General features: G+C 42.0%; 1 long non-coding RNA gene across 2 annotated transcripts; it reads right to left on the bottom strand.

The window, feature by feature from the left end:
- Positions 1-1,344: 1,344 nt before the first annotated feature.
- On the bottom strand, positions 1,345-4,356 carry LOC111272236 (uncharacterized). 2 transcript variants are annotated; one of them, XR_002687403.2, is made up of 3 exons: positions 4,019-4,356; positions 3,122-3,584; positions 1,345-1,945 (listed from the first exon to the last, which is right to left on the bottom strand). It is a non-coding gene; the product is annotated as an uncharacterized LOC111272236 (long non-coding RNA). The 2 variants fall into 2 exon arrangements; XR_015315654.1 differs by lacking the exon at positions 1,345-1,945 and adding an exon at positions 2,775-2,846.
- Positions 4,357-26,571: the final 22,215 nt, after the last annotated feature.

The raw sequence follows: 26,571 nt of genomic DNA, 5'->3' as shown, positions 1-26,571 counted from the left end.
AGCAAGTAATTACATATGTATTTTATAGCCATTACTAACATTTCTAAGTCATCATTCCTATGAAAAATCTAGAAAAACCCAAGGCATCAAACTTACGGTAGAGCTATCGCAGAATTGGGATGGCTGCAGAACAGATCCAAATAGACAAACAGATGCGTATTTGTTTACAGACAAATTAACAACTTGATTTTCGTCTTGTCTACAGGGTCTTGTTACTTATGCCAGCTATACAAACAAAGATCATATTCAAATTACCATAATATATATATATATATATAGATCAAAATGAAAGGTATACATTTTAACCAAGCTTAACGCCTTCCTATTATACTAGGCCTGCAACGCATTTGCTTAATTGCTATAATACATATGCAGTATATTGAGTTCAAGTTCAGGTGAACCAGCCCTAGACCGCTCATTGAAGCGGGTTACATTGATCTCTATTTATGTATATATGAGTCCCTAGAAAGAAAAGTAGATGTTTTCTTTGGTTTTTTTTATTACTTGTAGTAATGTTTACATAACTGTTACATGTTCCACACCGTCACAATATATTTTTTGGTACAGTTTTTTTTTTTAATTCTTCGATATCTGAAATTATTCCTGCTCAACCTAATCCTTCTTCTTCGTAACATATGCATCTGTATTACATTTCTTTTTTCTTCTTGATAACCGTTACTTTAGCGCTTTTGTCTAATGTTTTTTCTTCTCTGGAAGAAGAAGAAGAAGAAGAAGAAGAAAGTACTCGCAGCCAATTTATGTGACTCCCTACATGCAGTACCATCATGCATCGGCTTCAAGGTCAGTTTCCCTAAACTGTCATGATAAAGCAATGGATGCAAACGCGAATAGATTCTACGGACTATAATGAACATCGCATCTAACTCTTTGTCTCGTAGCAGCATTACCCCTAACGTTCCTATATGTCTACACTATAAACCGTGCAGAAGATGTAGAAATAAAAAGTCCTTACAGAGAACTAAACTGATTCCCTTTTAACCTCAACAAAACGTTTTTTCTTAAAGAGAGCTATTCTTCCTGGCTACTCATTCTGAAGTTTCGGCTGTTATATTTTTAGGTTAAAAGTTTAAAAATCCGCCCAAAATAACATTTTACTTTTGGTAAGTAGGGGTTATAGATTTTAAACGAAACTGTAATGCATTGACGCGCCTGTCATTATTACAAAAACACATGACGCACTCTTGCATATATATATGTGTATAATAATTTCTACGTGTACAAAAAAGTGATCGTGCGTAACATAGACAACTTCTGTAAATATCGCCTATGCAAACGTTGCTAGAAACGGATTTTCTATAAATAACGATATATGACTCGGATAGGTTTGATAATTGATGATTAGCCAGAGCTTCACTAGCGGTCGGGGGTGGAAGGGGTCACACCCTGCGCCCTTTTTGGCCAGATAACCTTCTTTATATTAATTCATTTTCAAGGCAAGATACCACCAGGCTGACGCTGTTCGAATCACACATATATATACAGATGGACGATGGCTAAGCCGGGATGCACCTATAGGCACTTAGTCTGACTGAACCTGTGTTACTGTGGGCCTGCTGCATCACCAAGAGGCCATATCGGAAGAAGAGTCAGAGTCTTTCTCCTATAGACGAAAGACTATGCTATGGTACTCAATTGCCCTCGTTGCCTGCCAATCACAAGTCTGCCATCCTCAACATGGCATGCAGCCTCCTACACTGCCATGAACGCCAATGCCATGAATATGAAGCGGCTCTGGCGTGAGTTGTCCTACGGAACACTGACGGTAGAGGTAACGGTAGGATAGAGATTTCCCCACCAACGCCTGCTCCTCTTGGCGACCACTTATGCAGTTGAGTTCATGCTGCGGTGCAGGGCTTCTTCTGCAGAGCTCTCTGAATGGACAACGCTCTGCCCGCTGTCGAAGCCGTCGGTCTTTCGCAGATATCTGATAGACAAGCAAAGCCAGCTGACGTATAAGTTGGTGAAAGGACGGTAAAAGGATGAGAAATGGTATAGAAATGCATGCGAATGTTAGTGAGTGTGAGAGTCTTCGCGAGATATATGCACACACGTCAGTAAACGAATCATCTAGAATATCTAAGGCAGACAAATGTATAAAAATGTGGAAGCACACTTTAAAATACAACCGGGTTGCTATTGTTGTTATTTGATTAATTTTAACTAGAATTAGACACATTCCTTAGACACATAGCTGCAAATTTAACGTGGTCCAGCAAATCCATACGAAATTGAATCGTGAAGACGTGCCAGGAGTAGGGGCTCGGCAAGACGTCCAAGGATATAGAATATCCTTTATGTTATTCCAATAATCGGCTGAAAGTGTGCAACAATATCGTTTTTCCTCTTTTGCGCGTGCTCAATATCTTCAGTTGAAGCAGACAGGCCTAAGTTGCAATAGATGGCATGCGTGGAGTCAACAGCATTCAACTATTAAAGGATACGCACGCTTACTCGTTGGCCAGAAATATCACAACGCTCTTTATACACAGGGTTCTAATTTTCTCTATTTTTCATTTAGGAAACATTTTTCCTAGAAAAACAAACTGGTGCAAGGCCTACCTGAAGGATCGCTTATTTAAAATAAAGACTGGAAATGGTTTGTTCGCATCTGTCAAGTCTACGAGAGAAAATCTGAATTGTAAATAAGTGTAAGGCAGATTTCCTACGAACAGTCGTTGTGAGTGATGCGTTTTGAGGCAAGGTTGTTACAATTTGGACGCTATCTATCTTAGCTAAAACTAGGTTGTTCCTTACCTATTTTGCACCACTTATTACTTGTCGATGCTGTTTAGTAGACGAACACGCAGGTAAACGAACATCGGTAGCTTGGTTCAAAGTAATTAGAAAGACAAATAGAAAATAGGCAGTACAGTATCTACAGATAAGGATTATTGGCATTGTTGGTGGCAGAAAATTTCAGTCCTCTCCAAACGACACAGGGTAAAAGTTATTATTACATTTGACGATGGGTTGTTGGCTAACTCAATCAACGCTTCAACATGAACAGTAAAAATGAGCTCTTTAATTATTATATCCTTGATTAGGCTGTCTTCTTCTCCTTTGACTTATTCCACCGCCTATTCATACATAAAACACTTACGCAAATCTGTTGTTAGGTTACTTTGTTGTGCCTTATAGCTGGCTGTGCTTGTTGTTCATGATATATCGGTGGGCTCAGAAGGGACGACTGTTCATTCTGCCATGGCGTCGTGTCTCAAAGCAAACAGGTTATTTGGATAGCAGCAGCAGCAGCAGCGTGCCACGTTTTGTCTTTGACACTTCTTCTTTTCTTTTGGACATGCCTGCCCGCGGCGGCGTACCCAATCGAACCGGGGGGTAGGTAAGCAGCAAGGCCAGCAGAGGAGATAGCATCGGTCTGCCCAGCTCTAATCTTCGTCTGTCAAGTCACGTCACGTCGGCTACTGCCCATAGATAAACCAACCGCGACTCGAATTACGCCAACAGCTTCGTCAGCTGAGGAAGAGGAAACAGGGAACGGGGATGTGAGGCGATCAACTGCCCACAAAGTAGCAGCATTAACAGCTGTAGATATGAAAAAAAGCCTGTAGGATTTCACAAAAGCCATTAATGAGGCCAGCATGTTATGGAAATGAGACCTGCTTTAGCTCTTAGGTAATTCAAAACGAAAATTGTGTTAGGCATAACTTCTGCTGAAGATTCATTATTATTTTTACTAATATTATTGTTCTGCTGCAACTAAAACTGCCAAAATGATTACTTTTTTTTTTTTTTTTTTCTACATATTCGTTTCCCTGACACTGACAATCTCAGCTTTGCATAGCTTCTGAGTTATATCAAACAAAGTGTTTTTTTTTTAGCAGAAATGGACGGGAACTCATTTCTGCTTACTACGATGCAGAGGGTTGGGTGTTTGTAAGACATTGCAATATCTATTTAGAGCCGCTCTTTGTGAAAAAATTAAAATAACGACATACCTAGGTTGTAGGTGTACGAATAGTCCTGAAGCGACACTTACTAATTCATTGGGTTAGGCGGCGCATAATTTTGGACTCTTTGTGAATAGTCTGCCTGAATGATTGGCTGTGTACTCTACGTTGTTTATAATACATAAACAACTTATATATATATATATATATATATAAGTTGTTTGAATTTAGCCAGCACAATAAATTTATTCTGTCTTTGGCGATCTTCAGGTGGGCACAACAAGCCAGTGAAGCCATTTTTGAACGCTAAAAATGTTCTTTCAGCATGTACCCTATTCGGACGGTTGGCACGTCGTACGCTTTTACACAGTGTGCTACAAAGATTGGCATTCCGTATTCAACTCAGAGTTTTGTATGTTTGTTTCAGTTAATGTATGTCTTTTTTGCGCAGTACCCATTTTATTGCATTAAATGGGTCGTGTTAAGGGGCGTGCGCTCGCTCGCTACACCCAATTAAACTTCCAAACTGTAACTGTAAGATATGATCAGATTTGTGTCCACCGACATTAAATCCTTATCAATTATTGTTTCAGTTGTAGGTGGCCGAAAAATTGAAGCATACTCAAGTGTTGTTTGCAGTTGAGATCGATATTTACATTGTGCCTTGGGTTAGTCCGGAAACAAATCATTACCTAAAGGTCGTAAAGAAATGTTGACAGAGTCAATGGCAAAATTTGGAGTGGAACGCAAAAAAAAAGCAAGCATTTCATGTTGCCATAACTTATTCGACCTAAATATATAGGAATAAGCTTATGCATACGTGGCTGCCGTAGAAAACATCTGGAGAAGACGGTAACCAATGCAGCCTAGGTGTACCAATGGGCAAGATATACAAGGAGGTAAAACCCGATTTGACAACCCTTTAATGATGAGTAAGAGGCCGGCCTTCCGAGACGTTTGGTTCATGCTATTGTCGTACCTTTAGTCTATGTGGAATTGCCACTGCAACATTGCCGCTACTGACGCCACTGGACGCCTCATTCCAGCGGATGGCACATGTTATTTCAGCTACTTCCCTTCTGCGCCCATTCAACTTCTTTAGTATAATGGATTCCATCTCTTCCTATCGTTGCCTTTCTACGCCACCTGTCACTAAGTTTACGAGCAAGCACATATGCAAAAACATGTGACTAGCAAATTAAACCTTATTTAACCAAGCCTTTTATAGGAGAAACTTGCCAACCTTATGTTCTCACAGCGATGTCTGCAATGACGCAAATAAAAAAAAATTCAAAGCCGACGCTCTCCACGTCATTCTCACGATATCGATGACGGCACGTTAGCAAATGGCGCAGCCATGTTTACGTCGCAGAAATGATGAAAAACAAAAGCATCATGGTGCATTGAGAAACGTCTAGAGATACTGTTCAAATTACAGTATCGACTTGTCGATTCCAAAAAACGGGGGTATACGGGAATTCGCAGATACAGACACATGAAACGTAGGCGCACGAAAAGTGACTGGGGATGGGCCATCACTATCATCATCGCCGCGTCATGACACCGCCAGGTAACGAACCACCTCTTGCATGCTGCTGACAAATGGCTTATGCCTCATTTCACGCCATAGCTTCGATATGAATAGCGGCTGGGGCTTAGTCTACTATCCTTATGTGATGCCATCGGCTGTTGCAGGAATGGACTCTTCCATACCGAGAGACAACGACGACGCCAGCCGTTTTACTCATGTTGTAAACCTCTTGTCCTGCGTACAATACTGCGTATGGTAATACATTATACATTAGCGTAGGAGCCTATGCATAAGTGCGGACGTATCATGCACGGCTGCGTTGGCGGATTAGATCCACGGAAAATTGTTATCTGTCATTTTAATTCTCTTAAGATATTCAATTTTCAATACCTGCTGCTAAGAATGGAGCAATTTTATGTAGGAATTTTTTTCCAAAAAATAGAAAGCAACTATTAGTAGAAGCCCTGCTCAGGTAGAGGGGGGGCTAAACATGTTGCTAAAGGCTTACAAAATATGTTAAGCATATTTTCTCATCATCTTTATTGTTACAATCAAATAGAAGTGCAATGTATACTACGCTACATACACTAACAGAAGATAAAGCCACACCGGTAACCAATGAAGATAGCTGCATAAACGGCCAGCCCACCGTGTCGTTTTCCTACAGTCGTCTTTTTGATTGAAGATAAAATGAAAAAAAGGTGATCTAGAGGATCATATCCTAACCAACAAATTATTTTATTTTTCATTGAAATTCGTGTTCTCGTTCGTTCTACATTTGTTGATTACAAAGACATACGCAGATTTGTATGGTACTGCCAGCAATTTGACTTCACACGAAGCATAATTTATATTTTGTAACTTTGAAGCAGTACGCTCCAAAGCTACAAATTTCTAGCAATTTACGGATCTTCTGAAGACCAACCGGATTCATGGCGGTCTTCCTTTCTTGAAATCGTTTGAGTCCAGCATCTTCTTTTGGCCTTAACGTTTTTCACTTGTTCCAGAACCCACGACGCAGTTGATGGCCCTCAAAACGATTGTTTGAACCTTCAGATTATTCGGGCTCCAACATCTCAGAAGGTCGTTCCTCGTCCGTAGCTACCATCGTCACATAATCAGCGGGGCGAGGGAACGTCACATTTCTGTTCTAGTAGCCTCCGTCGGCTTCGCGACTACAGCTGCTGCCACAAGCCGATTTTCTAGTCAGGGAGTGGGGACGCGCTGCCGTTTCACTAACTGCTGCTCTCCGTCAACATCGCTGTCGTGACGAACAAACGAACATCATCGTCATCGTTACGATGGGGTAAGCCGCAAATGCACAGCACTCGCGTTTCGCTACGGATTCGCGCGAGGCTTGCGTTGTTTCTTCTGTGATGAAATCGTCTGACGCTACCAGCGCTAGTCCTAGTCATCCCTGTGGACCTTGTGGCCTTCAACCGCTGTCTATGAAAGTCTTGCGTGGAATTTGGAGTCGTTGAGCAATTGAGGGTCGAGGAATCTGCGACGGAATCCTGTCACACACACATACAAGTGTGCGTACTCATACAGCAACCGCGCACGACATCCGAAGGCGGGTAGAACCGTCGGTTTAACTGGAGTCAATTCTGCGTGCCAACAAGAGCCCGAACCTAGGGAACGGTCGGACTATTCAGGCCGTGGCTAGCTGGGCGGCTGCTGGCTGATGACCCGTGCCACAGAATCTTCGTGAAGGCCTAAGCTCACACTAAACGTATTCTTTCCCCTATCGCCGTCAACTGCTCTTCTTGCTAGCCGTCGTTACTACGGTTCAATGACCGTGGGTTAGATAGAACACAACATGATCTCAAAATGTCCTTTCTTCCGTCGACCTACCCTTGATTAAATGACAGGGCGAAGCAGTATGAAAAGGCTGGGGAAAAGAGCTCATGGTAAAAGCCCTGCACGATATAACTAATCGATCGGCATGGCGTCATTGACGGACAGATGTGTATACATAGTTTGCCGTAAGTCCTGCTGTGCATCAATACTCCTCAATCAGTTCATTACTCAATTCTCTATCGTCCGTGCTCCCCTTATACGACGCTAAAACATCTATGATTTCTAATTTTTATTTTGTTTCACAGTATATACACACATTGGTGATTCGCATAAAAAGGTATAACTTCTTTTCTTAGCTATACTCGGTAACGCGCTAAATACTGTGACATACTCTAACTCGAAGCATTGCGATTGTTAGTAATATCTCGCACTTATAAAATAATCTCATATCCGGCGATAATTAATTCGTTTGAGTAACTTCAGCGTATTCTTGCTACACATATTAAAAATCTCATCCAGATCTTGTTATAGGCCATGCATGGAGTTGTATGAAACGAGATCTTTGTTAGCGGGGAAGGTGCGTCTGATATTGCTGACTGTTAATAAAGTGCATCGTAGCACATATCAAACATATAAATCCGATGCAATCTTCGTAGCCGTGCGATATTGCTGCCATGTACTAAATCCCTACTGTCTTCATAGCCGAAGGATGGAGCACGGACAAACGAGTGGCAGAGTAAGCAGAAGGGGGGGGGGGGACAGTACGAAGTAATAGACTGAATAGACTACCAACAGGGTTGTGCAACGAGGAGTAAAACACGACCATTTGTAGCACACGTCCTATCAACCTCTCTGCCTGAGCTCGTCAAAGCATTTTCAACCCGCAGCAGTTTGAGCAGAAGTCCTGGCTTTCCTAGGGCCTTCGCTTGTATAGCCGCCCCACCTAATAGAATGGAAGTACACGTTCACAAACAGGCAAGTCGGCGCCGTTGAACTGTTAGATTTTACTACAGGCCCATAAGGCACCGACTACCCTTGTATTGAACTGCTTTCCTTCTCTGATCCGTCAAACAACTTCAAGTCGATGGATTCCTCTATTGCGACTTCCTACAAAAGCCAGGTCAGAAGAGGCACTGAATCTGTAGGACGATAAGTATAAGGCAAATGCAAAATGAACAGAAAATCTGTGGATGGCTCCGATCACTGCCTATATCATTAGGTTCTGACAAGTATTGAGTTGGTTGTGTAGTTAACCCAGCCAGCCCAGGGTAGACGCACAACCGTTCACAGTAGAATGCATTAAATTTGTTAACTAACAAAATACATAATGGTGTTATTGAGAGTAACTTTTGAGGATTGTTTAGAGATAGAAGATGGGAGCAGAGCAAGATATGTTACTGAAATTTCTTACCCGCAAGAATAAAATCGAAATTACAACGACTAGCAATCTATTATGGCGAAGTGGAGATGTTTGTAGCGAACAAGCCACAGTCGTAAGGTATATAATAACTCTGTTTAGTTTTGTCGTAGCCTCTGTTGCCTCGTGTATGATGTCATTCGTCCCAATTATAAATATATATAAGGACATTATATAAATAAATACGGCAGTACTCCATATAAGAAGAGGGCCAGCTATTGGCACAAAGGAGATACGGAAATAAAATTATTAGCTCATATAATTTCAACGCTCGTGTCCATACTCTCGCCCTTAGTATTCAACTTGGATCCGGAGCTTTCTTTTGCAACAAAATATTATCTCGCGGAGTCAGGAATGCCTCGATACTACAAAAGCCTCGTGACTCTACCCCGATGCCCCTTCTTTGATGCACTGGATCATCGTGTAATTGCAACGCGCTTTTCAGTTGGTAAAAATTGTATAAATTTACATTCTATTCATACGCAAACAGATAGACTAACGTCACCTTAATAATTTCCAATGACTTTTTCTAATGTTTCTTCAGTAAGATGCATTAGATCGTATTTTCATCGCTGAGCTGTTGTTGTGTGATAATCTGTGCTCCATCCTGGATAACGGTGGTTTATAAACATGTTGGCAGGATAACTGCTGTAACTAATCTGTGCCTTGATATATGATTAGGTCACCAATTACGAGTCATACTTTAGATGCAGTTTAAGTCGCCTGCGTACGGGATTTCCTCAGATCTGTTCGTATTTGTGATATATAATGGACGTGTGTGATGCGTATTTAATAACATTACTTCGGTATATTTTTCCTACGAGCATTTCGCCCTTCATTGACAAATAGTTACTTAGAAATCTAAAGCTTCCAAAAGAGCGCTAGATTGACTTGCAAATTACTTTATAGTTCTATATATAAATATATTGATTGTCCGTACTTATCACCGAGGTCGACTTTGGGAAAGTGTTTTTTGCCGTTTAAGAGAACTGCCTTATCATAGTTTATGTAAGTTTTCATTTCATAATTTTGCAGACTTCAAAAGTGGACGAGTACGACAAAGCAGAGCATCGGAAAAAGCGACGTGTCTAGATACTGGTATCTATTACATTTTAAGGATTCCGTGCTTTGGCCTTCCATATAGCCTTAATTTGTGATACCTACCTACACCTTAGTTATCACTAAACGCAGATGATTAACTTTTCTGTTTAAGAAATACCTAGTTACAGGTTAGTTCAAGTTCTCCAACTCGATTACGCACTGCGGTCCTAACATAGATATTCTAACCATCCAAAGAATAAGATGACGTCGATGGTTATTTACGTAATATCTGAAATGTCGTTCTGTAGCCATTTTGATCGGTACTTTGTAGTTATTCAATATCCCATTTGACCTATTAGGGTTTTTAATTCTCCAATTCCTTCGACATTTGATACAAAACTTTAACTTTAAGCAGCTGCTTCGATATCTCTAAGGAAAGGGGAAACCTTTTACCGTCTTTTTTTTTTTATAGCAAGCCGTTTAATTTTATTAGCTTGTACTCTTGTATGCTTGGTTTAGACTGTTATGGACCACACCTTTGCGTTAACTTCTCATACGGTGCATGTCGTTGTTTTGGTAGCAGAGATCAGAGTTTAAAACGCACTCGAAAATATGATAACGCACCATTTGTATGTGAGCAAATTAAGGCAATTTATCACAAGATATGGTGGGTTGAGTCACACAAGGCTCAGAAAGAAACGCAAATGGAAGTAGAAATCTCACTGTTCACTTGGTTATTTTGCCGTTATGCAAGGGTAACGTCAGCGAAAAGGACGACATTTTAAAAGCTTGCTCTCTCTTGAGACCTTAGAGTAGCCGGATATGGCAAACAGGGCCAAAGGAGTGGTTTCAAGGCCGAGCCCCGCTGCCCGGGTGACGTTCATATATGCGATGAGAGAGTTTTTCAAAGTTTTTAGCCTACCTGCTATCAGAGCTTTAGGAAGCCATGACAATTTGAAAAGTTTTTCTCAGGGCCGTTTAGTCCACGTTTTTCATCGTCTGCTAGCTAGCGAATGTAAACATCAATTCATCTACACTATATACCTTTTGTGATCTCTACTTAGGTTACAATTGATTTCAACCGGGCGACAAAATGCTGAAAAACTCATAACAACGACCACAGAAAGTGTTCATTGATCGTCATACGTGTCTTCTAACTGACTTATCAGTCAACTCAACTCCATAATCGGTACTAATTACTCTTCAAACAGAGGTGGCTATATGCGTCTAATAATTGGTCGACTTCGTATAGCTTGCTACCCAAGTATATATTCACATCAGAAACTATGAAAGCTCTGAAGTGCAATAACGCCATTAGCCGTAAAATTGTTTCTCATTTGACGTCAAAAAATGTTTCAGAGTTAGCGTCTTCCCAAGTAGGCTGCAGTCGAGGACCTGTGCAACTGCTTATAAATACGTTTCGAGCTCCATGAGTGATGAATTACATACTAATCAAATTTAATAATTAAAATGTGCAGGATTCAAGAATCAAGAAGATAGCATATCGCAAAATATTTTTGAACACCAGCTAAAAATTGATCCTGAAGCCTGCCATCGACAGGCCAAACGTCTTTGCAGCCCGTCGCACTGGGACCAAGACGGCTCATAGAAGGGACTTTTATTTCTTACGTGTTACGACAAATGGGAAACTGTAATCTGAAGAACAGTTAAGCAACATTATTGAGCTGCTATCTTATGAATAAAAAAGCACATGCTAACGCTGGATAGCGTGGTAAGCCATTGCCTCAGATCTTTATTACCACATTTTTGTAGACACTACTAACCCCGCCGAAGTTACTCACGGGTTTGCTGTTAACTTACTTCTAATGAATAAGCAACAAACCCAATTCTCCTACTTGAGACCATATTCTTGAAAGAACAAGTGGTACATCCACAGATTTGCAGCTTTTCATACCGCGTATGATTAGCGCAGAACAGCATTTTCCGTACTTTCAATTATTCCAGGCCTATGAACGGCTCCTTATTAACTTTTCTATGCATCGTTTAGATCATTTCGGGTTAGCTATTCTCTCAGTCCTTAACACATCTAAACGACGTTCTTGGCGTAATTTGCCTTTTAAAATGTAACACCCTTTCGAGAACCTTCACAGGAAGTGGCCAGCTAATATAGAGCGATTAAAAAGTTATTGCAATGGAAGTTTGCTGATTTACCTCCTCTTGCACTGACTTGGCAATGGCTAAATCAATCTGAACAAGGTAGTAGCTATTGCTTATTCCATTGCCGTCAAAGAACCTGCGTTCCGAGCCGGCCTTATGCTGCACCAGTTACATTACGTGACAGCCCATCAGGAATGCCGGTGCTTTCTTTTATTCTATTACGAGCAAATTCCGGCTACCTACACAGGTCCAGTTAGGATAGAGCAGTATAGCAGGCTTGCGGCAAGCAGGGTCCATACGGGAGGTCTTTGCAGGTAACGAAGACGTCTGAAAAACACGTTGTATATTCATGAGCAATATACGTCCAAGATGGTATGACGGACGTTGTTGTGCATGATAGATAAAAATCGTTTTGCTTATTTCTAGAATAGTCCTTAATTCAAATTAAATTTTACGTTTGATTAAACAGTAGAAGTTGACGTAAATCTAATAGCGTACATCATTTTTTTTTACGAGAACATATATATTTAGAAGTGGTGCCGTCATCTTAATTTAGTTACTTCATTAATATATGCCGTCGTAGCCTTCTATTAAGGACAACCACTCGATACTAGATCCAGTAGGCAAGCATTCAAAATGATATTGGCAGAAAAAATACAACAGAATTTATAGGCTAAGTTAAGAATGTATTAACACAGAGCCATAAGTTTAGACCTTAGTTGAGGTATATATATAACCCACTTCGCTAACTGAACTAGCTGCGGTCGGCGATGCCTTGTGTCTAAAGTATTGACCATAAGTTGAATGAATAGTGTTTAGCATAACCACAAAGCAAAATGTAGTTTATCGCCAACAGCTCATTCTACCGGCGATCAATCAGTATGGTCTTTTCACCTGTCTGCGTGCGTTCCAACAGACAAATGGAGCTCGTTTAAGATCTAAGTTTACCTCTAAGTTGATATAAATTAACATTGAGTTATCAGTTGACCGCTGATCACTGTGGTCGTGTATTCGTATGCTCCTCGATGTATGTGCATCTTTTAGGATGTTTCAGTGAGCCTCTTCGAGCGTGGTAAATACCAATTCAAGCCGCCTGCATCTGGAGCTGCCGAGAATATCTGGCATTGGGGAACGGGGAATAATAAATAAGGGAACGGCCCTCCTCACGAGGAGGCGCTTAGTAGCTCTATGAAAGTACTTACATATTTATTCTGTGGACTAGAAGAAAGAGCGGCAATGTTATGACTTACGTCCTGTTGATTAAGTTCAATCCACCCACGGACACACGTTCGAACCATAACATATATATTTTATACGACGGGATGGTGGGAATCACGTCAGCTTAGGTGCAGCATTAACAAGATCAACAACAAAAGCAAGCCAGCTTTACAATTGTTTCGTTGGATTCAAACCGAACAGGCGACGCCCGGTACCTTTTCGCCGGAATATCCAGCATCATTCAAAAGCAGCTCCATTCCCCATCACAATCAGTGCATCCGAAAGAATCCTGACTAGCTAGTGTAAACGTTGAGTTTACACAGATTTATGTATATCCTTGGAAATGTAACAGATTAACATATGTCGCCTGCACGACCAGCGATTAGGCCGATCCGACAATCGACCCAGCAAGCAAATGTTGTTATAGTGTATATTCAGTGCCCAACAGCAGACTGGACAACAGGACGGTTCTAAAATGGTTAGACATGTATGTGTGCGTTGAAGAGTCAATCAGCATGTAATGCCGATGACAGTAGCTGATGAAAAATGAGACATCTACGAGAGACTCTCGAAAGACCCGATCCAACGAAAGACGGCCCTACTGGTGGGCGACAGCATTATGCAACTCCGCATTTTCTTGGAAAGAATCAGCAGGAAGCTAATTTTTCCCGAGAATCAGTGAGAATCAGAATGTCAGTGACTATTTACAAGGAGCTGAAAGTGAATACTGACAATGTCGAGTGTGAAGCAGCGATGCTTTTACAGCCCGGTCATTATAAATGCATGTAATTTGAAAAGGACAAATATATCAGCACGATAACGAACTTTCAGAGATGTTAATTACCTTACGACCCTAATCAGAAGTACAGGTACTCCTCGACCGTTCCCCTCTTCGACCAGGACTGCGGTAATGCTATTATTTCGAAAAAGACAAGTCAAGCAAATGGAAAATTCGCGGCCTCCCCGCCCTTCATATCAGAGTGTCCGGTCCTCGGGAATGGATGATACAGCTACAAATATAAAGTCGCTGGGAAAATTGCCTACACCATTGCCGGGAGGATAAAGCCTTTTGCAGACGTAAGGGGCTAGCGCTAGAATAGCTTCACACAAACGGCATTGCAAGACAAGCCGGCTTAACGTGGCTTCCAGAGTCAAACGTTCCAGTGGCCGAGTCAGCTTGAAACAGTGACCACCGCCAAGTGACACTACCGTAAAAGCACTGCCATCGGGAAAGGCAGCACCAAAGCGAACAGTTGGACGGCCAACCCCACTCTCCTCCCAATCCCCACCTGCCTTAACAGCCGAGCAACTCGTGAAGCAGGTTTCGGCAGCATTCATGATTCAAGGGTCGGCTTCACTACGCAGAATCTTGAATCACCACGGCTGCTCGTCAAGACCAACACGGAGCCTGAAGCGAGACCGGACTTTGAGAGGGCTGCAACTACGGCGCTCTTCTCCCCAGAAATCCTGCACAGCGTAGACATCCTCGTGTTAACAAAAGCTGGGGAAACTAGCCCTTTTGATTAACTTCATTTATACTCTGTGCATTGCCCTGCAATGAAGAGCAAGGAACTAGGCCGTTCTATTAGAGGCATCTTTGTTTTCTGCATTCATAAGCCAGCCAAGTTCACGCCATGCTTAGTAGAAATAGCACTTTCGCCTTACGTGGATAGCTACTAAGTCCTAACCTATATTCGGCTTAGTAATTCGGAATCAACATACGCAACAAAGAACTAAAACTAGTGGAGACTGAAAGCGCTGGCCTGTCATTCTATCTCTTCTCTGCTCATTACCGGTGATATCATCGCCCGTCCAGACCAGCTGGATTCAAGACCCAGAACCGTACTTCAAGTTACGCTCACGGACTTTGCTAGGTAGGTAGTCAATCCCATTTCGACACCAACAGTTTCCTACCACATGCAGGGAATACGTTTATCGATATGTTTGCGACAAATGCAATCAGGAAGTTGAAAATCATTCTCTGTCAACAGGCGCAAGCATTCGTACTCAAATACCGATAGCGATGGACCTCACTCTTTAAGTTGCACATACGCGGACTGTCAAATACGAAGCTCTACATGTCTACAAGCTTTTGTAACGCACTCACAAAGTTCTCTTGTACTTGGCGTAATAAATGCCAAAATGTGTACCCAGAGTTTGGTTGAAATTTTCCCATCTAAAGTAAATTACAGCTTTTCCATCCCGCCCGAAAACATGAGCTGTGGTCCAACTATACCTGTAGTCTTGATCGGAGCGCCCCGATGGCCTTCAGCCTTATGGCCGAAGTACAGCCCCGAGCTCTAGCCGTTCGCCTCCGTTTATAAGACCATCTGTCGAAAAGCGTAGGCAGCACAAAGACAATATGACCTTCAATGTATGGGGACCCGTTTTATTGTTGACGCAGAAAGTCAATTAAATAAGCGGCTAACGCACCACGGCAGTTCGGCGGCTCGCCCTATTAGCTTTCTGGCCTTTTTAAATTACTTCTCGGGGATGTCTGCATGAAAAAATATGATACAATCTACGATAGTTTCGATAGTTTTTTTCACCACAGTGTTGGAGGAGAAGATCTCAATAAGACTTCACAACGCTGAACTTAACACAAGGTCTTGGAGCCTACGTAACCAGAAAGCCGCCGATTCAAAAAGGATCTGCAACGAGCATATCAAATGTGTCTCAGTTCTAGTACCGAGCTGGGAGGCACTATTTCTTAAATGTTTACATCCTGATATATTCCTACCCAAGTGGAGAGACGCTATCCTGTTAGTGATTCCTAAATGAAAGAGCGACTCAGCTGCACCGTCGTCACGGCTAAGAACAGCGAAGAAAAGTGCTTGCTGCTTATTGGTTTTCTAAAAGGCTGGACGGCTGCGTAGAAAGTGTGCGCGCCATCTTAACGACAAGACACGAGTTCCGGAAAGAGTGCTCCACAGAAACAACGTGCATAAACGTGATGGCCGACGTCAAAAGAGCACTGGCTACGCCGCGCAACTCGTTATACGCGGTGTTTGTTGACTTCAAGGCAGCCTCGACTCGGCGCCCTGGGACAAGGTTGTGCTCACGCTGGCCAAAATAGGTGTTCCTTTGAATGTGCTCAACCTTCTCGCTGCTATTCTGCAAGAAAACACATTAGCCACTGACGACTAAGTAGCCAAAATCCCGCCTTTTACAAAGACAACTGGCCTGACTCAGGGGAACAACATAAACCTACATTTATTTTCCATCTAACTGAAGGGTATCCCTAATAAAATAGGAGAACCGAGAAAGTTAGTCAAAGTCGGCTTATATGCAGGCAGCTTAGTGAACCCAAAGGTGCACTAACCTCTAACTTAATACCATGCGACAGTCACAGATTTGCGACTGACCATAAACCAAGACGGAGGTGATAAAATCTAAAAGAGAAGGCAAGACAGCGGCCATTGAAAGCTTGCACCTTGACAGGTCGCCCCTTGCCTATGTAAACAAAATCCGTACTTGGGGTTCCTCTTCTCTGCGAACGGCAGACAATTGCAGGAAGGCAGTCATGGTCGCATAGGCGATTAAATCGTCTCATTGTTTGTTCTTTTCAATCGCTCTCAGCTTGTTCGACTTCAGCGAAGCTGCGATTGCGCCGTACGGAATACGCGTCATTTAGGAAAATTTTACAGTGGAGAGTATCGAACGGTTAAATCGCGACCCAGCTTCCTTCACCAAAAGAGCACTAGGATTATACATAGTGAACCGGAACCGTCTCGCGTATCTCCTAGCCGACTCGCCGCTGCTGCCCGAAGACCTAAATCGTCGCTTCGAGCTCTCAGTACCAAAAGCTTTCCAGACGAACCATGAGAAATGACCAAAAAATCCGCAGAGATTGATTGAAACAGCTAGTGGAAAAGAACGAACCGGCGAAATCCACCTGTCGTCGTTTAACTTGCCGTGTATGAATTACACTATAGACCCTGTAGGAAATCAGGTTTCGATGAGACTGGTGATAGGTACTCCAGATGCCGTGGAATAGTAGCAGGTATCATGGCACCCTCTGCTTTTTAGTACCACCCTTAGGACATATGGCAGTTCTCTCAAATTTGTTTACGAATATAATAAGACTCGTAAAATCCATATCAAGGTGATTTAAATTGTTTTATATACATGCTATATATTGACATATATACCATCAAAGGTGAATGAATAAGATTTGAATGATAGTTAACACCAATGGCTATCAACGCTCAAAGGCTGGATGACACTTGTTGCGCACGAGAGGGGTTAATCCCTTTTTTAAGATCCCGTAGCCACAGAATATAAAAGAATATACTGGATCTGCATGCACACTTCGAGCCAATAAGATATGCATTTTGTTCTTGCATTGCATGAGATCATGTGTGGCAAATAAATGACAGTACGTTAAGTCCTTTCGGCTCGATGTGAACGTCACGTAACCCGTATAATTCCCTGTAGAAATAAAATCAGGCTGTGCATGTTATTCTTGTGCCAAAGATGGATGATATAGGATTAATTTCAAGCTGGAACTGTGTAACATACATTAGAGATTTTTAAGTAGTTGTTTTCCATTTTCATCTGTATGTCTCTACGTATGTGATGTCGGCATCAGCACGTTACCTGTCAGCTAATAATATTCTATAAATAGATTATTATAGCCCGCATTTAGTCGCCAGTGTGTGTCGGTCTGTAGCGTTGTAATGATAGGGTGCAACGGAGCTGATGAGTAAAATCCTGAAAAATATCGGTTTTGTATCTAGTCTTAAAAAACCTCCCTTATAAGAAGACAGTCATCATCTGCAAATACTTATATCTTGCCTAACAAGGCAAGAAAAATAGTTCTAGTGATTTCGATCCCGGTATATCTGGGGAATAGGTCACACCTGATATAAGCAATAACTTCGGGTTTCGGATATCCGTCTTTGCATTGAAGGGGCCCTTTCCAGGCATTCGGGCACAGCTTTATTTTCCTTTTCTCTTTACTTGCACCCCTCTCGCTGCCTTCCTTTTGTCCTATTTGGTTGTTCCGCTTTCTAGTACGTATTCACCATTTGTGGTTGCGGCTTACGGCGCGGTGTATGACTAAAGGTAGGAGTTGACAAGCAAGCCGTTGAATTTTGTTCCTTTAGCGAAACGCGCAACAACGGCGAGAAAGCAACATTCCGTTGGGAAATTAACGGGCGGCCTCACGGTCTGTGCTTAGTTTCTACTGCTAGCGTTTGTAGCAACGGAAACTGGTCATGCACCGCATATAACGCCCGTTAAATTATCGGCTCCGTCATTGGCGGCGCGTTCTTGTGTGCCTGCTCCCTTCCCACACTTACGGAGACGCCCCAGCTATGCTTCTCGCTCTCTTTTCTTGATGATCCTCTAAAACCTCGACCCGCCAATGGTTTAGAAAGTCTCCAGGACAAACTAAAACTATTTCGGGCTTGTTAGACGCCAAACATCAGGAAGTGGATGGTTATGCGCTATATTCTGCTGAAGACGAACGCCCCAAGCGAAATTTCTGTCAGAACGCATATCCTAGCAGTGCAGAGCGCCCCATTATGGACATTTTCTTTTGTGTGTGACGGTTATGAGGATGTCAACGTGACGACTTATAAAGACTCGAAAGCTAAGCTGTTTCATTAATTTTCAATAAATTCTGTCTTTTTATAAAAAAATATATTATGCAAATGTTTGCCATCGCAAGGTTCGCTAATAATCCACACACACTCGTTTGCTCCATTGTGACTTTGGTCTACTCCAATAACCGTGGAAATGTGTTATCTGCTTAGTACGGCAAGGCAATATGTTTTTTTCAATTCTAACTCGTAAACCTCTACGAACACTTCGCGGCACTTGTTTAAGTGCTCTTATATATAGGTTGACTCTCTGTCCCGGTACTTCTACTTTCTGCTTCGAGAAGGCATACTTACATTCACAAAAAGTAAGCGAAAAATAGGTTTATTTCCTTCCTCCCTCTCCATGTTGATGATTCAATACAACCTTTTCTTGTCGATTTAATATAAGACGTATAACACAAAACAACCGCTAATTCCAATGTGTTATAAAGTTAAGTTTCACTTAATCAATCTTTTGAGAATTTGAAGAGATTGACGAAGACAGACCTGGAACAACGTTTTCTCAATCCTTTAAGATGCGTTAATTCTTATTCCGTGAACGGATACACAGCTCATCAGAAGTGATCGAGAATCCGGGAATGCAGAAACACCAACCAATCTGCATATTCCGTCTTCGATCAACAACACTTCCAGCTAGCACCTGTTTCCGGAACCTTTTTCATACAACGAAAAGCCCTCGCATACGATAGCGATCTTCTAACTAACGAAACGCATTTCCATATCTACAATAGTGGCCAGGACATCTAATTTATTTAGATCTTGGCCCTTGGAAAAAGGCGTAACAAACAATTTATGTTCGAAGGCTATTTTTTGTGTTTGTAGATGGTTGAGGGCAACCTCCGTTTCGTACAATCGGCTACAAATTCAGACTTCACCCCTGTCGGAAAATTGATTTCCGATTTAGCTGGGCTAAGTTCAATTAGAAAAATATGATACGATGTACATAAAATTCAGGTTAAAACGTCAATACTGGTGTCGAAGTTGTAAATCGGATGGCCACGGATCAATTGAAATATCGAGTTATCACTTCTAGGATAATTCTAGTGTAACCGATCTGGCTCGTACAAAAGCTAGGCTGTAGATAAGACGTATCACAACATTTGATTGGAATTGTTTCCATTCTATTGGATCTTTTCCTGGTTATTCGCGTGACCTATTTCGAAAACATACTTAAGGATACACACACACACACACACACATATATATCTGTGTATATAGAGAGAGAAAAATGTCCATGATTTGTACTTTTTGGATTTATTGATTTGTCGATATGGTTGATAACAACTATCTCTATGCGCGCTCGGTTTAGCCATAGCCGACGTTAGCTCGTAGTTAGCCTAAAGACACTAGCATGAAACTGTATTACTGCCCATAAAGACTCTTTGTTTGCGCGTTGGTTTTCGATAGAGTCATGTACTTTACTCGCTCCTTTTTCCTTCAAAAAAATGTCGATGATCCAACATCGCTATCATCGCTGTTGTAATCGGCGGTTAAAATAGTCTCTTCGTTTGTCCCACGATCGTTACGACGACCACCGGCCCTCCCCATTGCAAGTCCTTCGTCTAAATCGAACAGAATGGTTCGCGTTGGTATAGTCTGGAAACTATCGTTTCAGCCGAGGTAGCTTCCACAGGCAGCTGAACGCTGCTTTCCTGACGTCGCTCACTGTCCGCCTTTTCATTGGCTGCTCCTTGCCTCCCTATCATTCAACTATTCAATTACGTATCTTGTGTTCCTTCTCGTAAGATAGAATGTCATAGTCAGGAGAAAACGAGGCTAAGGAGGCAATGAAGGGAGGCAAAGTTCCTAGGTAAAAAAGCGAAGACTATAGGCTTGAAATCTGGGAGTGGAAAAACATCGAAAAGAACTGAAAAGCACGAATGGAGTTTGCCCTCTTCCGCGTGATTTTACAGTGACAATGACTATTACCAAAAAGAGTTCTTCTTCTTTATCACTTGCTTAACTCAAAAAAACACATACCAACCTACCGATCTCTCTCCATTGATCACTAAATGATTTTTACCCAGGATTTATATCCCCCCCCCCCCCCCCTCCAAACGTCTAATGCATAGCTTACATGCTTGTCTGTCGGCTCAAGGATGCGTCGACGAGGCTCAACGATTTGCTAGTCTTCCGGTAAAAGAAGAAAAAAAAGCGGGTGCGACTGCTATTAGCGAATAATAAAACGAAGTGGTGAACTCGTACATCGACAGGAAAATATCAGAGCGGCGACGTCGTTTCAAAGCCAGAAAGAAGTTATGACTGTTGAGATCAAAGGATATAAATCTTCATAAAGCGAAGGAAGAAAAATTATTTGTAAGGCAGGGCGACACACGCAAATTTCGCTTCGCTATAAATGAACGCTCGTGTGTATGGATCAATAGGCATTCACGAAACCCTAGTAGGTCCTGAAAAAATCTGAAAAGCTGGAACACAAGCTCCATAACCTCGAAAACCACTGCACTGCGTCTAATATAACAAAACAGTAACTTTAGAGATAGGCACCTATGATTCTGCATGCATCACTCAACATTAAAAACCTCCTTTATCTACATTTGGATATATCTACACATCCAAACGCAGACAAGCTATTAATCTTCAATATAGGTCATATTATGTATATGAAAGAACTCAAATCACGGACAGCATCTTCTAGCATGCTACATTTCCTACTGTATACGTGTAATATCCTCTAACTAGCTTCCAGAACTGAGAGATAGCAAAGCATAGGATAGGATATTCTCGCCTTCCTTCAAACAGGAACGCTGTACAAAATAGGAAAAGACAACGAGGCGATTCATTTCTCAAGGTTGAACAGATGGAAACCGTATGGTGTACCGAGATGAAAGCACCATCACCAGAAGGAAAACAAAGGGTAAGTCATCTCGCATTTCTAGTCTTGTTGTCGCTTCTTGTTAAAAGTGGAATCAGAGGCTCTTGATGACTAGACTAGGCAAAACTACTGATACCACAGGGGAAAAGTGGCAGGGGCTGATGTTGGTATCACGGACTCCGCTGAAGATGATGTAATGGGAGCTGCTGCCACACGCCGCATACTTGGACTTACAAATACCCAGAAGATGAAGTGGTAACACCTGTTTTGCCCGTGCCTCTACGTTGTGAAACCGCACTTCCAGTATGTTGCCGCTGATCTTCACAACTGAACAACACAGTAGCTTTAATGCATTGCTTTTGTGGTCTCTTCGCCGTGCTTCTCAAGCCACTGGTCGGTATAGCACTATTTTTCACGAAGACCTTAGACGTATTTCTAACAGGTCCAGATAGCGTTGATTCTAATCCACCAGGAGAGTCAAGCTAACCAGATCACAGGCAGAGTGTTCCGGGCGGTTAATACGTATTTTGTAAGTACATTGCCAAAGTGCTTATGAACATGCGGCCATCGCTGATTCATATTTGAGCGTTGGCAAATGGTAATTGACTAGCATGTTATTTCATAAGTCTTTTGGAGACAACAGATTTAACCGCACCCTTCCCGTACCTACTTAGAATAGCTATGTTATGTTATACCTAAGGGGTGATTCTAGGAATTTGTTCACCCAGCATAAATAGCCGAAGGCATTAAGAAAAAAACAAGCAAACATGGATAACGGTTGTTTTCGTGCTGCAGAAATGAATGCCAAGTCCATTTCCGAGGTAATTAAGTATGCATCCAAATTGTACTGGCCCAGCCCCACATCACTTCGTGCGGTGCGTCTTGTTATTGAATAAAGGCAGAATCGAGGATAACGGATGTTTGTTTAATGTTTTACCACAAGCACTATTATACTGTATATCTATTGATAGCACTGAACAGCAGGCCATGCAGTATACATCTGATCTCGTCTAAGCAAGCTGTGAGACAAAAATTCAGAAGTACCTATATAACGGGTCCTTCTAGCAGAGTGAAATTTCTGAGCAGTAATTTCCTCGGAGTCGAAAAGTTATTTCTCTGAGACACTGTATACTTCCACTTGCGGTGGTGAATCAGGTTTCACTGTTCTGAGATAATATTGAGTTACCACAGGGCAAAACCTCGGGCAGTCTAACATCAACGTAAGTTTAACTGATTTAGCATCGATGTAACGTTAACTCGAACTATGGGATAATGTTGTTACAATGAAAAACCAATTTTTTGACGCAGCATGAGGAATCACTCAACACAGTATTAAATACTGAATGTTTAAGTTGTAGAAGTAGAGTTTTTCATATTTCCAAAAAAAAAAAAAAAAAAAGGAGTTGCAGATCTTCAAACCTAACGGTAAAGTAAACTTTATTTGCATCGTAAACCGTCGGTAAAATACGTATTTTTTCGATTAATACATAACAAACCTATTTCTACCCAGTAAAGTCAGCTGCCGTTGTTTCTTTGGCCGTTAGCCTTATTTTGTACCCGTTCTTTTTTTGTTTGTTTTCTATTTAAAGCGACGAGCTACGAAGTCGCAATTTCTTCAATGGTAACACAGTTCGTATAGGCAGTTTGCAGGCAACTTCTTCTGTAAGAACATGACTAGCCGATGCTTTGAAGTGTACCGTGCATTTGTTCAAGCTGCTATAAAGTCCATTCGTCTATAGAATCGCAGAAAGTTGACGCACCAACTTCCGTGAGAGAAAGCGATGCAGACATATTCCGACTGTTCGTTTTATCAGTCATCTTTTAGCCCATCTTATCATTATATGTCCTCAAAGTTTATAACATTAAATCGGGAATACTTTATATACATTCATATAGAGCGACGTAATCTATTTTTAGGGTTGGACCCCAATATTTTAATTAAGGAACGCTGTGGGTGCTGAGGTGGAAACAGCGAGTACAAACAAATAAAAGAGTCTACTTAATCAACCACCGTGATATTCGTTTAGTATCTCTACTATTTATTTGAATAAATCATATAGATGAATCTGATTCGCTGTACGGGGCAAATCGGACCAACGTTATGTGGTGACATTGTAATTTTTTTACACTTAAATAAAGGATCCTCAGCTACTAGGTACGTTACAGACGTTTGATCTAAGATCCAAGATGACACATCTTAAGCCATAGAGATGCTTGCTTGTTGTACAAATCCTACGGGGGTAGCCGAAGTGTTTGTAACTTGAAAAGATCTAGAGCGCGCCGTGATCCCTCGCTAGAGATATTCGAGAATCGAGGGTCGTTAGCAAAACAGCTAAAGGTATTACTTTGAATACTACGTTTGAAGCTACGAGACACGCACCATTAGTGCGGGAAGCTGTGGGATGCACCTTTATGTGTCGGAAAATAGCATCAAACATATTCGTTTCCACTCTTCAAATTTACACTTGTGGCAGAAATCTAAACATTGTAATCTACGGAAGCTTGAACAAATGACGATTCGTTTCCAAGCATAAATTATATGTGTTTTCGTCAGTCCATTATTTCCTGCTTGAAATGTTTAACGTGTCCTGATAAAATTGCATGTCGCCTTAGCTAACATAGACCCGGTCGAGCCACCACAATAGAGAACCACTTACTCTGCAAGAAAGGCTGTACCTAGTGTACGACAAGTTGGCAACGCTGCCAATGTCCTGAAATGGTTAGGAGTACGAAGTAGGCCCCACACGTGTGAACTGAGCGTATAGTGGGTGTCATGTTGTGCCGTGAGATAATTACACCATGTGGTCCACTCAAATAACTAAGGCCAAGTCGTTAAATTCATAGCTTGCCCAGGTGGTACCATCACGTTACGGTGAGCGCTGCGAAAGCAGTATGGAGAAACAGACATTCACTCAGTAACATTATTATAGTACGTTGTCCAACTCGACATGTTGAGTGCAATGCGGCAAGGATGAATGATAACGAGGCACAAGCATAAATCTAAGTTCGCTGCATTGTTATTGCCTATACAAACTCTGTATATTGCATTGTCGAAAAATGGCGTTGGAGCCATGTAACAAAACGAAGTTTAGGTATAGATGGAGAGCAACGGCGATGAGTCAGCTTTTAACTGCGGTGCTAATGGCCCTAAATATTGACTAAGAGGAAGTATGAATGGGGTAGAAAGATTTGAATTGTAACCTGAGGTTTTGTTTTAGAGTGGCAAACGCGTAAGCCAGTATCTTAGGGTCGAATCATAGGATCGTTTTTGCATTCGGTTTAACAACAGGGCCAACATTATACGGACACCGCCACTTCGACCATAGTCTACGGCAAGCTATCATGATAAGTATAATTGTTTCATATATTTTGCAAACCGAGATCGCATATGATGATGCCGCCATAAGGGACATTTGCATATAAGCATAATGGTGCCCGTTAGTGTTGCTTTGTTAGACGACTCTCAGTTAGGTCTCATGTCTGTTTCCCTTTTTTAGCCCTACTACATCACATAACGCCCAGCTGTTTCGATTTTAGCATCAGCACCAATAAGATACGACTTATCACTGTCGAAATGTTATCTAAAACGAATAAATATCAAATGTAGCAGAATCGTTATCAATGAAGTTGCCCTATTGAAACGAACAAGTGTTTTCCTTTTCAAGTCCTTGGCGTTTGACCTAACGACGCGAAAGAAACGGTTTTTTTAATTCTAACAGAGGCATTTCAATGACTCACCAACGGGGAAAGGTATGCGTGCATCGCCGCGCCAGCTGACGCCAAAGGTATGAGTCAACCTGGTTGCAAAATGCTGATGCAAAAACTGTTTGTCGTGTACGGCATTTTCGATAGAAATTCTAGCAGTTTTCCAATACATATGCGTTTGGCTGTAATTACGCACGAACGACCGACCGACCGACCGACCGACCGACCGAGCTGTGTCGGGATACTATTTTAAAATCTGTCTTGGAAGCGTGCATGCATGTGTGTTCCTCTGCTGGGAAATGCAACGATGACAAGCTTTTCCATTCTGAAGTACGAACAAATTGTCTCGCATCGAGTTACGGAAGGTGAATTTGGCATCGAAAACCAGCTTCAGAGAAGCGTGTGTGATAGCGCAGCCGGAACTACCTTGAAGCCCTTATGAGCTCGCACCGAGACACCCACCGTTTCGGCAATGGACGCAATGAAGTACTCTTAGCACGGCTAAATCGACCGGTGACGAACTTCTTTCTCCAGTAGGAGGAGAAGCATTACTGAGCGGTGACACTGACGACTGCAGCGGTCGAAAGATATTGGGAAGATGGCCTATGTGAGCTTTCTTGCATTTCTGCATACTATCATCGCTTCACTCCTCGAAGAAACGCCTCAGCCGAAGGGATCTGCCCCCAGGCCCCTTACCTTTAGAGGTGTCCAAATCGAATTTTCGATATGTACTCCCGTTGCCGCAGCCCTAGCGTTCACCCCAATCGTCATTCTGAGATCTTTCATAGCTAGTACTTCCGGATGTACTATATTCAGAGTAACGTGCTTCTCTGCCGTCAGACCAAAACATGAAGCCTCTTCGTCGATAGAAAAACTCGCTGTCGCCTACATCTAAAGGAATCAGATGAAGCCGGAAGAGCAAATGTCACATGGTACTTCCCGCTTTATACATTTGGCTATCTGGAACAGACAATAGACAGAGCATGGTCAATAAAATTGGCCGGCCACCCATTTTGCAAGCCAACTTTTTCAAAAACGAACAGATTAAAACATAACGATTTATACAGGAATAATGAGGCGCGAAAAAAACCATCTGAAACGTACTCGAAGGCGTTTATGAGCATGGCAAGCGCATAGCTACTGGATGAGGCACGAGTTAGTTCATTAGCTTTTGCTGTCAACAGCTTTCTCGCGACTCCTAGTGTAAACCAATTCAATTATTGCCAGCGTGCATGTTTAGCCAATCCTGAAAAATATGATGGTTAGATCGTGTGTAGGGCCTAAGGATTTCTTTGATGTACAATAAATCAGCCTAAGACAACGGCTTTTACCAATGGCTTCCGCTCGATTCGCGCCTTCCGTGAGAGTCAGAT

The sequence above is a fragment of the Varroa jacobsoni genome, unplaced genomic scaffold, assembly GCF_002532875.2.
Source record: "Varroa jacobsoni isolate VJ856 unplaced genomic scaffold, vjacob_1.0 contig01832, whole genome shotgun sequence".
NCBI classification, from domain to species: domain Eukaryota; kingdom Metazoa; phylum Arthropoda; class Arachnida; order Mesostigmata; family Varroidae; genus Varroa; species Varroa jacobsoni.
This window is presented reverse-complemented; position numbering and strand designations above follow the sequence as displayed.